This window comes from Pelodiscus sinensis, chromosome 2 (genome assembly GCF_052426305.1).
Source record: "Pelodiscus sinensis isolate ZL-2025 chromosome 2, ASM5242630v1, whole genome shotgun sequence".
NCBI classification, from domain to species: Eukaryota; Metazoa; Chordata; order Testudines; family Trionychidae; genus Pelodiscus; species Pelodiscus sinensis.
Window position 1 is genome coordinate 207,839,791 of NC_143053.1, and position 12,090 is coordinate 207,851,880.

Consider the following 12,090-nt stretch of genomic DNA (forward strand, 5'->3'; position numbering starts at 1 on the left):
CCGCCCCAACTAAGAGAGCCAGGGGATTAGCAGAGGAGTCTGGTATCAGCAGCAGGAGTCAGACCCACTGCACTAACCATGGCAGCGGGAGCTGGAGTGACCCAACAGCCTGCATGGTTCCCCACCCGTTTCCCAGCCCACTGTGCTCTGCTTCACCATGGCGACAGAAATCAGAATGCCCCAGCCTGCTCCCCTCTGCTCCCCCCACCTTGCTCTGCATCTGGGAGCAGGGCTGGCCAGGGCCAAGGTGCTCTGCTTCCTGCTGCTGCAGTGAAACAAAGCACAATGGGCTGGGAGGATGGCAGCAGAGCAGGCTACTGGGTTGCTTCAGCCCCCACTGCTGTGGTGAGTGGAAGTGGGTCAGACCCTGCTGCTGCCCTATGATAGCCCCCCTCCACCCCCAGCACAGCAGTCCTGTCCATCAGTGGCTGCCCTAGACTCTACACTTTGGCGGGCCTCGTGGTTGCTGACACAACCATCCTACGGACCACGGGATGGTCCCCCATGTTAGCTGCCATTACAGGGTCCAGGGTGGCCTGAGGGATTACTGACAGGCCTGGCAGGGGGGTGGCAGCAGGTGTTGGGCCGGTGGTGGGAAGTGGAGTGACCCAGCAGCCTGCTCTGCCCTGCTGCCATCTCCTAACCCATTCCATTCACCATGACCGCATGAAGTGAAGTGCTCTGGCTTCAGCCTCAGCACACTCCACTCCACTCACCCTCAAGCAATGCAGAGCTTGTGGGAGTGGATTGGGGATGGGGAGCTCTGCTTCCCACCGCCATGGTGAAGACAGAGAGATGGTGGCAGGGCAGAACAGACTGCTGCTTTGCTCTGCTTTTTGCTGCCTGCCACGGGGAGTGCAGGGGAGGGAGGAGTGACCTCCGCTGTCACTCTGTGCCAGGCTCCTGGCAAACCCCTGGCTCACGTCACTCCAGCGATAGGGCTTCAGGCAGTGGGGAGGGAAGGAATGGAACAGACACAGGAAGAGGGGGGACCTGGAACAGGAAGGTGCCCTGTTCCCAGGCAATTCTAGAGGCTCAGCATTGCTGAAGGTGAATCTCCCTTTCTTTAGGTGCAAAACTATGGGCACCAATATTTGAAGATGTTGGCCACTAATTGTATCATTTTACTGTATAAATCCAAGCAAGTGAATTAATCAGCACAGATCTGCTATTTAAAAGTTAATGTTATTACTCTTCCACAGAAGAGGCACTAATTATTTCTTATTCTACAACCGTCCAGCCCAAGAGTTGTGTTCAAGAAATTTTGTGGGCTCAGTTGTTGCATTAAGCCACAGTCTGGGAAAGGGGGAAGTGAAATATGTACCCTGCAAGCAGGAGATCCTAGAGGCATTGGGGTCAAAAGCAGTTCGGTTTCTTAGCTATCCATATCCTTGTGTTAGTAATCACTACAGTTACTCTGTTAATCTTAACAGAGAAGCTCCAAGAATTTAACAGATGTGTGAAAGTTTTAATATAGCAAATTTAAACCTTTAGAAAATTGGGCAAAAGGATACTTTCTAACTTAACAATCATAATTTTCTTCTCTTAAGTAGTTGTTCTCAGTGATTGAGAACTTTATGAACCTTGCTAATCTATCTACATAAACTGAGAAAATGGATTTAGAACAATTCAAGAAGAACTGAGTACTTATATTCATGTAATATGATACTTTTGCTTGCTATCCCTATTCTTAGAGGCAATTGCTTAACACATGGAAACTGAATACCTGCTTAAATATCCCCACTTAGCAGTACACAAATCCCTACCTTGCATTGCAAATGTCTTCCCTCACAATGTGTCAGAATATTTAAATAAGACTCTGACTCATCTAAATACAGTATGCATGTGTTTCTGTTCACTTTTAACACACTGTGATGTTGCCAATATTTTTGTAGAGTTGGGTACCATTCAGCATTGGGACACCTATGAAGAAACAAAGGCTCTTTTTGACCACAGCTCATCTGTTAACAACAAAAGGACATGCCGGAGGGTTTCGTTCACTTACATGCAGGCTTTGACTTACAGTTCAACCTTCTGTTTTTATGAACTCTCAATATGTTTTGATGGTTATCATTTAATGGTTCACTTGATATCCGTCAAAACAAACAGAGAAGCACAAACCCCCAGGAGAATTTATTTAATACAATGAAACTTAAGTTTTGTAATTACTTAATATGCTTTTCCTGTATCTTTCAACCTTACAGTGCCTACATTTACAGCTTCTTCCATTGCTCATGAAAGGGAGTTTTTGTTTTCCATCCTATAGATAGTATGTTTCTTCCCCTCCCCCATGTGTAAGTATAGTTAGTTTAAAGAGAAACATTTTCTACTATAAAACTTCTAAGCACAATATAGGAGATGCATCAAGATATCTTTTGTTCTTCTCAGTTCTGTGACTCTTGAAGCAGGAGAGTTATTATTGGTACTATTATTTTGTCTGTGTGCCATGATCTTTGATCTTTCAAAGCCTACTCTGCTAAAAACCATGTTTCCTCTAGTACGAACAGCTTCTGAAGCATCCACTTTGTTCACGTTCACCCCACACTGCTTGATTGAGGACGCACGCCCTGTGGTTCCACAGATCCAAAACAGGAAGCAATTTAGTGAACTCTGCTCACCAGAAAGGTCATATGCCCTCTACTTAGAAAACATCAGTGGCAGCATGTATTGCTCTCCAAGGGGAAACAACTTCTTGGGACTGCTGCTGAGTAACTTTCATATCTGTGTTATAATTACAAGGATTTTGTTTTATTTTCTGCTAGTCCCTTACATATGGCACATTATGGATCCTTTTAAACTATTTATTTCATATAAACACTAAGGCTGTGTCTACATTGGCACCTCTTTCCGGGAAAGGGATGCTAATGAGACCAGTCGGAATTGCAAATGCCGCGGGGGATTTAAATACCCCCCGCGGCATTTGCATGAACATGGCTGCCGCCTTTTTCCAGCTCGGGGTTTTGCCAGAGAAAAGCGCCAGTCTAGACGGGATCTTGTGGAAAATAAGCCCTTTTCCGCAAGATCCCTTATTCCTACTTTCAGGTATAAATCCACATAAATCTATATAAATCCACTTTCAGGTAGGAATAAGGGATCTTGTGGAAAAGGGCTTATTTTCCGCAAGATCCCATCTACACTGGCGCTTTTCTCCGGCAAAACCCAGAGCCGGAAAAAAGCGGCAGCCATGTTCATGCAAATGCCGCGGGGGGTATTTAAATCCCCCGTGGCATTTGTAATTCTGAAGTGTCTCATTAGCATCCCTTTTCCGGAAAGGGGTGCCAATGTAGACACAGCCATAGTGTACAGGTCAGTTTTCCATCAATGAGGGGGGAGGAAGGAACGTAGGCATGCAGTTCAAATTAACCAAGTCAGGAGTTGTGCATTTGTGGCTACCTCTGAGTCCAAGGGAATGTTAATGGTCTATCTATGCAATGTGAAAAATACAAAGCAAATTATTCCAAAGCCGCTTTTATCCATTAGCTAAAGGGCAGTGGGTAGGGAAGAGGAAAGATAATGCTTAATTTAGGCATGGGTACATTTGGCTATTGTCAGTTACAGGACCAGAACTTGCAGGGATCTACTGCTCCATTGCCAAACTTTTCAGTGAATGAACACGACTGATCAATAAAACCTCAGGCATGTCTTGATAAATTTTAGGCTAGTGGTAGGAACAACAGCAATATATTAAACTAAAACATAACCTTTTTGGAAGAATTCTGAGGAGTAATTAATTGGGCATCATGCGGCAGTTTTCAGTCACATGGTTAGGAGTCCTAATGATGAAATCCTACAGTCACTTTGAACTATTAAAGAACAATTATTGAAACATTATGAATGTGTCCTGATTACTTTCCTCTCAAAACTAACCATATTTTGCACTTGCATCATAGATATCTTTAGTTGCTTCTAAAGTGCCTGCTTAGAGTGGGTGCGTGTGTGTGGAGAGACAGCACACCTTTTGTCTGAGGATGTCCAACTGCTTTGCAAACACTAATGAAATAAACCTTGCAACATGCACCTAGGTAAATATTGCATCTGCAGAGAACAAAACTCAGACATACCTAGGAAAGGTGACTTGCTAAAGGTCGCAGTAATAATGTAGCACTCAGAACTTCTTGAGTCTCTTCCTGTGCTTAGCCATAAAGTCGTCTTTCCTTTTTTATAGCAGTCGAAGCAAACTAAGGCCAGATTCTTCTGTCAATGTGATCCTATGCATGAATTTCCATATCTCTGTACAGCTGAGTGAAAGTAGGGTAGTAAAAATAAATCCAAACCCACAGTAGGCTCTTGATGAAGAAAGGGGATCTCTGATTTCTACTCCTGTAGCACAGAGTCAGTCTTCAACCAATAACTAGTTGTGTGTGTGCCAATATATACCTGTTTGGATGGAGTTGGATTTGTTTGGATTCATGGTAATTTGATTTGGCTGCCAAACACAAAACTGACACCTTATTTATTCTCCATCTATGCATCAACTGTGACATTGCCTAGAGCACATATCTATGTTTTTCCTCGAAAATCAGCATCAAACCATCTATCCTGAAAGTCTGCTCCACAATAGCTTGTCATGGAAATCTGGCTTATTTTAGAAAATCCCACCCCCCGAGCCCTTCCCCACCGCTCAACTACAACAGGGAAACCATGTGGAACTGGAATAACTGCTGTTCTGGGAGTATGGAAAAGTCCTGAGGCTCCCATTCATGCACTGCAGTCATGATAACACTGTGTTCTATTAAGTGGCATAACTGAAGTCAGTGCAATGCACCTGTTTATTATAATTTAGCTCTTGTAAATGAGCAGGGATCTTGTCTGCCAGGCATCAGAAGCATTACAAAACGTTTAGCACGTTTGGTGACCATGGACAGATAATCATTAATGGATTTTAACATCTCACTGATGAGAGCGGGAAATGCTATCCACATTTTACAGGTGAGGAACAGAACTACAGGTAGGTAAATAACTTCCACAGGAAGAAGATTGATGTTGATCTATATGAGCTTACTAAGGACACACTAGGCACCGATTGCTGAAGGAAAACTCTGTATCCAGCTCTCTGATGCCTTACATTAGACCTTTCTTTCTTTAGACTTCTGGAGGGTAGAGGGGGCAGCCACCATGCGCTCTGGGACACAGTTTGCTTCTGATCCTGTTCCCCAGATGTTAAGGGAGTGAGGGGACAGTGCTTGCAGTCTGTGCATGCCTCTCTCACCTGGCTGGAGCCCAACCTCCTGAAATGGTGCCCTTGTCCACAGTATTACCACAGATGTCTTGATCACAAAGGATATGATGTGAATGTAGAATAACATGCCTCGATTTCAATAGAATAATCCAGATATGGCCTGACGAGCTCACTAGACATATTCTTTTGCAGTGTATCCACAGGAAGATAAAGTCTGCATGAGGGGGAAAAAAAGTTCAGAGCTGGGTTGATAGTCCTTTATAGGAAATAAAGGGAGAAGAAGGCCATATTTGTCTTTTTTTTTTTGAAAGGTCGCAGTATATTAAAGTATTTGCTCGTATGGTGATGCACAACTCCAAATCAATAACTGAAACCTCATGTTACTCAAAGGATAGTAAGCAATTTTGTTTTATAATAGGTTGCAGAAAGTGACCACACTTTGCATTTCCTGCCCTTATAGTGGTTTTTGGCTTTCATAGTCTCCATCAATCTAAAGAAAATAAGAGTCTAGTGAGAGAGCCTGCAGAGTAGAGAACAGAGACATGAAAAACTAACAATAAAGTAGGAAGCAGACAGATCTATACCATGGTTCAAATTTCAGTCCTACCTCCGTCTCCATGTATGTTGTCACGTTACCCCGAAGTACTAAAGGCTGCTGGATATTAAGAGGCTTGCAGGACTATTAGCATGTGAAATATAAGGACTATATATGAAGGTCTGCAGTGGTAAAAGATCTCCATGCAGCTCTCTATTAGCATACTGCCATTAACTACCAAAGTCCTAAATTAAAATGAAGAAGTAAAAGGTCAGAAGTTAAACCAACAAAAGCAAATAGATTCATTATTCAGTTTCCCACAACATTCTTAGCTCACCCTTTCAAGGCTAAGTACCACAGCACTTACATTTATGTAGGGTCATTTATGGCTAGTTTGTGCCTTGAGGCCCTGGAAGAGATTGAGCTGCTGCAGAAGCAAAATTCCCCTCACTGCTTCCCTTTTGCTCCAGGGTGTACAAGAGGGAGGTAGCAATTCATAGCTGGCTTACACTGACTCAGGGATGTGACATGGTATGTTGTGTTGAGCAGAGAACAAAGCAAAGGTTCTGACAATCGGCTCTGGGCAGAAGGAAGGAGGTGTGCAGCCCCTATTTACTCCTAGACATTCAGCCCCAAGGCCTGGCAATACTGTCTACTGGAGGAATCTTGCTTACTTTTTCCTATGTGAGCACGTAGCCCAAACCACAATCCATGCCCTAGTGTTCCAGGACATGGAAATTCAGTCAATGTTGGTGCTCCTTGTGCAACTTTCCCCACCCCCAAATCCATAAATGGTACCAGTGGTCTATGCCTAAGTAACTTATTCTGTTGTAAAAATATAAAACAAGCAGTCACACTGAATTTCATGGCTTGTTGCCATTCAGTCAGACCAGTAACATTTAAATATAATATAAGATCTTAAAAATAACGTCCTTTGGGGTTTTTTTCCCCCCAGCAGGAGAATGCATAAGACTTTTACATTGACAGCCTAATGGCTCAGAATTCAAAGGAAGTGCAGGAGACACAAATCCATTATCATATCAGTGGAAGTGTATGACACACTACAATTGGCATTTTCAATGGAAGTTTAGAAGTCACTTTATGCAACTGTGAGATTTGTTCATTGACATGTATGGGCTACTTCCATGGGTGCACCTAATGCAATGTCATTTTTAATTGTTAGTGTATGTTTTTGAGGGCCCCAAAATAACCCATAAAGAGTTTTCAAACTCAAGTGCACATGTAATTGCTATTTTTAAGCATGATCAGTGACTTTAATAATAACATTTTTGTGGTTAATTACTCAAAGCCTGATCCTTCAAACATTTATATGAGTAACCACTTTCATGAGTACTCCCATTGAACTTAATGGGACTAGTCACATGAATAAAGCTATTCACTCTGATTTAAATCAGCTATAATATTAAAAGGTAAATTTCAAGTTTGGCAAAGAGTGTACTATATGTTTTACTTTCTGCCGTAACAGGTGAGGTAGAGATGGTATCACAACAATCTCCCCAGGCAGTTGTTCCATTTTCTAATTGCCCCTGTTGTTCAGCAATATTTGCAAATGACTAACCTATTGTTTTAGGTGCCTCATTTTGCAGTTCCCAATTGCTGTTTGTTATTAAATCAGAAATATGCTAAAAAAATGTTTGCAAGGTCAATTTTTGTCTAATCTGTATATCAGGCTTCTTTAACTTCTTCTTATGGATCATAAATCCTGTTTTTTCCCCCATTAAATGGACAAGTATTATTTTAACAGGATATTTTATATGTAATGGCCATTTCTTTTTTAAGTAGAAGATATAAGGCTTTCCCACTGATGATGTGATGACATGGAAATCAAGGGAAGTGTAGGAGACACTGAACCACTGTCATTTCAGTGGCGTGGCATCCAGCAGGGGGAGCATCCTCAGTGGAAGCGTGAGCTCGACTTGTGAGTAAGGCAAGGAATCTGTGCTTGTTCCTAGTTTTGCAACAGATCGCTCTAATGTTGGAGGACATCGCCCAGACCACATAAAGCTAAACTTGGTTGCATAAAGTGACATCAGTGGGAATTGTGTGTGCTCAGCACCATTGAAAGACAGAGTGCTTTCATCCTGTTTCCTAAATACGGCTTAGTGGTTTGAGTATTAGCTTGCTAAACCCGGGGTTGTGAGCGCAATCCTTGAGGGGACCATTTAGGGATCTGGGGCAAATCTGTCAGGGATGGTACTTGGTCCTATCATGTGGGCAGAGGACTGGATTCAATGACCTCTTGAGGTCCCTTCCAGTTCTATGAGACGGGTAAATCTTTATTTATTTATATTTGGGCAGCATGGAATAATGAAAGTGCTGGTCTTGTCCTTCCTATATCTCAATTCCCTTTTTGCACAATGCAGATAACACTACTTTGTTAAGCAACAAGGCTGTTGAGGCCCTTACAAGCTCCACTCTCTGCTGTGCTGCCTCCAGCTCCCAGGTGGCTTCTCTGGCCCTTCTGGCTCCAGGGCTCCAGCCCCTCGCCGAGCCTGGATCTGCTCTCTGCACTCTGTCTCCGGATCTCTGGCTGCAACTCTCCTCCTCGCATAGATCTGATGCTGGGCTATGTCTCTGGCCCTTTATGGCTGGCATAGCCCTCCTCCCAGCTCAGCTCAGGCACATGTTGTCTCTGTAGCCTGGTCCCACTCAGTCTGACCCTGGAAATTTAGCTGATGCAGAGGATAGGGCTCTCCCCAAACTCCTCACTCCCTCCCTGGCTGGCCTGCCCTGGCAATCAGGCTGACTTGGAGTGCTGGCCTCTTCCCATTGTTCCTGGGGACTGTCAGTCTCAGGGTCCTGATTTCTCAAAGATCTTTCCCCTTCTTTTTGGTACTGAAAGCTAACCACCCATTCCTTCCCCCCTCCCCCCCCCCCCCCCCCGCACTGAGTTTTAAGTGGATGGGCAACGAGGAGGGCAGCATAAGGGGCTGGAGCGATCAGGGCTGCCTTCTACCATCCCCTCCAGGCAGCTTTACGAGGAGCGATGGACACTGGCCAGGAGTTGGGACATGGGGGCTTGTAGGGGGGCTTGTAGAGCACTGGGTGGAGTGGGGTAAGCCCCTGCCCTCTGGCCCCATATTCCAGCTGGGAAGCAAGGTCAAGGGCTCACCCTGCTCTGCCTGCTGCTCCTGCCAGAAAGCAGGGTCAAAATCTGGGGACTTACCCTGCTCCACCCAGAGCGAGGTCAGGGTCTTGCCCTGCTGCATCTGCCTGCCTGGTGCTCCATCCAGGGAGTGGAGTTAGGGCATGGGAGCTTACCTAGGGTTACCAGGTAGTCGTAAAAAAAATACCGGACACGCTTAATGGGGGGGAAGGGACCGGCCGAGAGGGGAGCGGTGCTGGCTGGGGCGGGGGGGACTGTCCGGTAGAAAACCAGACACCTGGCAACCCTAAGCTTACCTGCCCTTCAGCCCCTGCGCCCTGACCCCCGCTGGAGCACCGGATGTAGCAGGGCAAGCCTCAGCACCAGAACCTCACTCCCCTGCTGAAGCATTGGGTGGGGCAGAGCCAGGGTTGGGGGATGGGTGCTCCTGGATGCTAATTGGGTGGGCCACCATGGCTCACCCAAGTGCACCTGTGCCTATGCCTCTGGTTCAGGGCTGCAGGCCCTTCTCGAGTGCTAATAGGAACACTCTGTTCTGAAGCAGAAAGCCAACATTGTTTATAAATAAAATGCGAAATAATACTGGTCTCAATATTCGTCCCTGTGGTACTCCACCTCACATTTCTCCTTAATGTGTTGATGCCCCCTTCAAAATTACTCTATTTATATTCAGCCGATCTTTAATCAAACAGCAGCTTTCCAATTTCCCTATAAAGTTTCTAAACTAGTTTGAAAGGAAACCCTTGCTAAAGTCTATGGGGATCACCACATTCTCCTTGGCCACCTATATAATAAAAGCCCAGTTTATCTGCTCATCTGTTAAAACTCTAGGGCTGCGTCTAGACTGGCAAGATTTTGCGCAAATACTTTTCACGGAAGAGTTTTTCTGTTAAAAGTATATTCTGTTAAAAGACATCTTTTGCGCAAAAGCATCCATGCCAGTGTAGATGCTCTCTTGCGCAAGAAAGCTCCGATGGCCATTTTAGCCTTTGGGCTTTCTTGTGCAAGAAATTAACTTGGCTGTCTACACTGGCCCTCTTGCGCAAGAATACTTGCGCAAGAGGGCTCATCCGTGAGCGGGAGCGTCGGAGTATTTGCGCAAGAACCACTGATTTTGTACAGTACAAAGTCAGTGTTCTTGCGCAAATATTCGCTGCCAGTTTAGACAGGCGCAGAGTAACATATTTACACAGGGCTTTCTTGTGGTTGTGGCTTTTGTTTTTATTAATTATTATTGTTATTATTTTATTATTTTATCATCATTTTATTAATGATATTATTATTTATTTTATTATTGTTAACTCTTGTCACTGATCACTCACCATGTATTTCTTTCCTAGGGGTTTCCATATCAATCTCTTTATTATTTTACCTTTGACCAAGCAAGAGGAATAAGGAATTCCCTCCACACCCAATGTGAAGGTGAGCCCTGCTTCTTCTACAACCCCGTCTTCTTCTAGTCAGGTTCATTGCTCCCAATGAAAGAAGTTGCTTAGGATGCATGTAGTGATTCCACAAGCCCTGTTGTTGTTTCTTTCCATACCTCACAATGCAGACTTCAGGGGAATCCCTATGGAGCAGCACACCGTAGCATGAAGGGGTTTCAGTTGCCCTGTGCAGGCTGTACATAACCTGCTCTCTCTATCCCCCATGAAGCTGCACTAGTTTGACTGCATCTGTCGCCCTCTGCAATTGCAGAGAAGGGAGTAAGAGTTGGCCCTACAATTGAATGGGTGCTCGCCACAGTGTGTAGAGATCAGTTTCTTTCTTGGTGTCCTCCAAGAAATGGAAGTGTTGCATTGGATGGCAGCCATCCCAAAGCTAACGGGAGTGGGGGGAGAGAAAATGCCAAGAACAATTTGTCTTGGCTGGCTGTGCAAAAATATTAGCACAAACGTGAAAGGAGAAATGTCCTCAATTCAAACCTGCTTCTTCCTTAGCGAACCAGAATCTTTTACAAGATCCAACTTGCATCCATTTTTTCTTTCCTAAGGTGACTTGGTGAGTGTACAGAAGTGAACAAAAGCTAGTGTCCACAAGGAGTCCTACACATTAAACAAGACCATTCATTCAACAAGAATGGAAAGAAAAACATCAGAATTGCATTATAACTAACTTTTGGGTTGGTTAGTACATGCCAGAGCTTATCCTTCTGTAGCTGAAACACACAGTCTTCTAACAATGCCAGTCTCTGAGTTTCAGGAAAAGACCCATTCTTAAACCCCTGATGCCAAATTAAAACATAATGTACCCTATTGTATTCTGATTCCCAACTTCTTATGTTTCTTATAACTCAGTGTTACGGACAGATTCTCACCTGCCTGTCAGCTCAGGAAAGACACTTTATCATTGGGTTGGGTTTTACACACTTGACACAAGTATATATAACCCTGATGGTAGATTGTAGTCTCCTTGCAGGCTATGTGATGAAGGTTTCTCAATAGATCATCAGCCAGATACACAATTGTAAACCTAGGGTTCCTTTTTAATGCATCCTATGAAAAGTAAAACTAGAGAGAGAATCACATTCCAGAAGGAATCTGATTTGCTGTGACATCAGGGCCTTGTGTGTACAAATTGGTGGCTACCAGACAAACACAGCCTTCCCAGCATGTAACACTAGCTCGTACGCAAGCTCAAGAAAGATCTCTTTGTCTATAACTCTGCTTGCTTGCTACATTACTTGTTGGTAATGAACCAGTCTCAGCATTTTCAAGGCCTCATATTGCTCAACTGCTAGAATGGCCTCTTGGAATTAAGCAGGTGGTGTTAATTACAGAGCCTAGCTTCTTTGCCTAAAGGGATTGTGTCCACACTGGACAGTATTCAGCTGAGGTGTCAAAAAGTGCCAGTGTTTCTGATCACAGAGTGGACAGGATGTAACCAGCTCGCTGAGACAGTGGGTTTGTATGGTAACCTTGGCTTTAATTTTTGTTTAATGTGGACTCTAATGGAGATTGTGGATTGAGAGTAAGACCAAGTTACACAGGACTGATGGAATGAGTGAGTAGCTTTAAGAGAGCAGCGTTAATGCTGCTCTAATTTATACTGGCAGTGACCCAGTGGTTGAATGGTTCATGGGGGAAGGGACTATAAATGATGCTGTTGTAAAAACCAAAAAGCACTTGGTGCTGCTGATGAGTCACAGATTTATTTTTATTGTTAATCATGCATATTATAATAGTGCTTAGGGACCAGCTGAGAACAGAGCCCCACTGTGTTAGGTACTGTGCAAACATAGAAGAAGAG

General features: G+C 44.2%; 1 long non-coding RNA gene across 1 annotated transcript in view; it reads left to right on the forward strand.

Annotated features, from left to right (window-relative positions):
- The window catches only part of LOC102463361 (uncharacterized), a 42,491-nt gene extending 30,849 nt beyond the window's left edge, over window positions 1-11,642 (forward strand). Inside the window, exons 2-3 of the long non-coding RNA XR_012901097.2 lie at window positions 10,182-10,263; window positions 10,835-11,642. This is a non-coding gene — a long non-coding RNA (uncharacterized LOC102463361). The remainder of the gene's footprint in view (window positions 1-10,181; window positions 10,264-10,834) is intronic.
- Window positions 11,643-12,090: the final 448 nt, after the last annotated feature.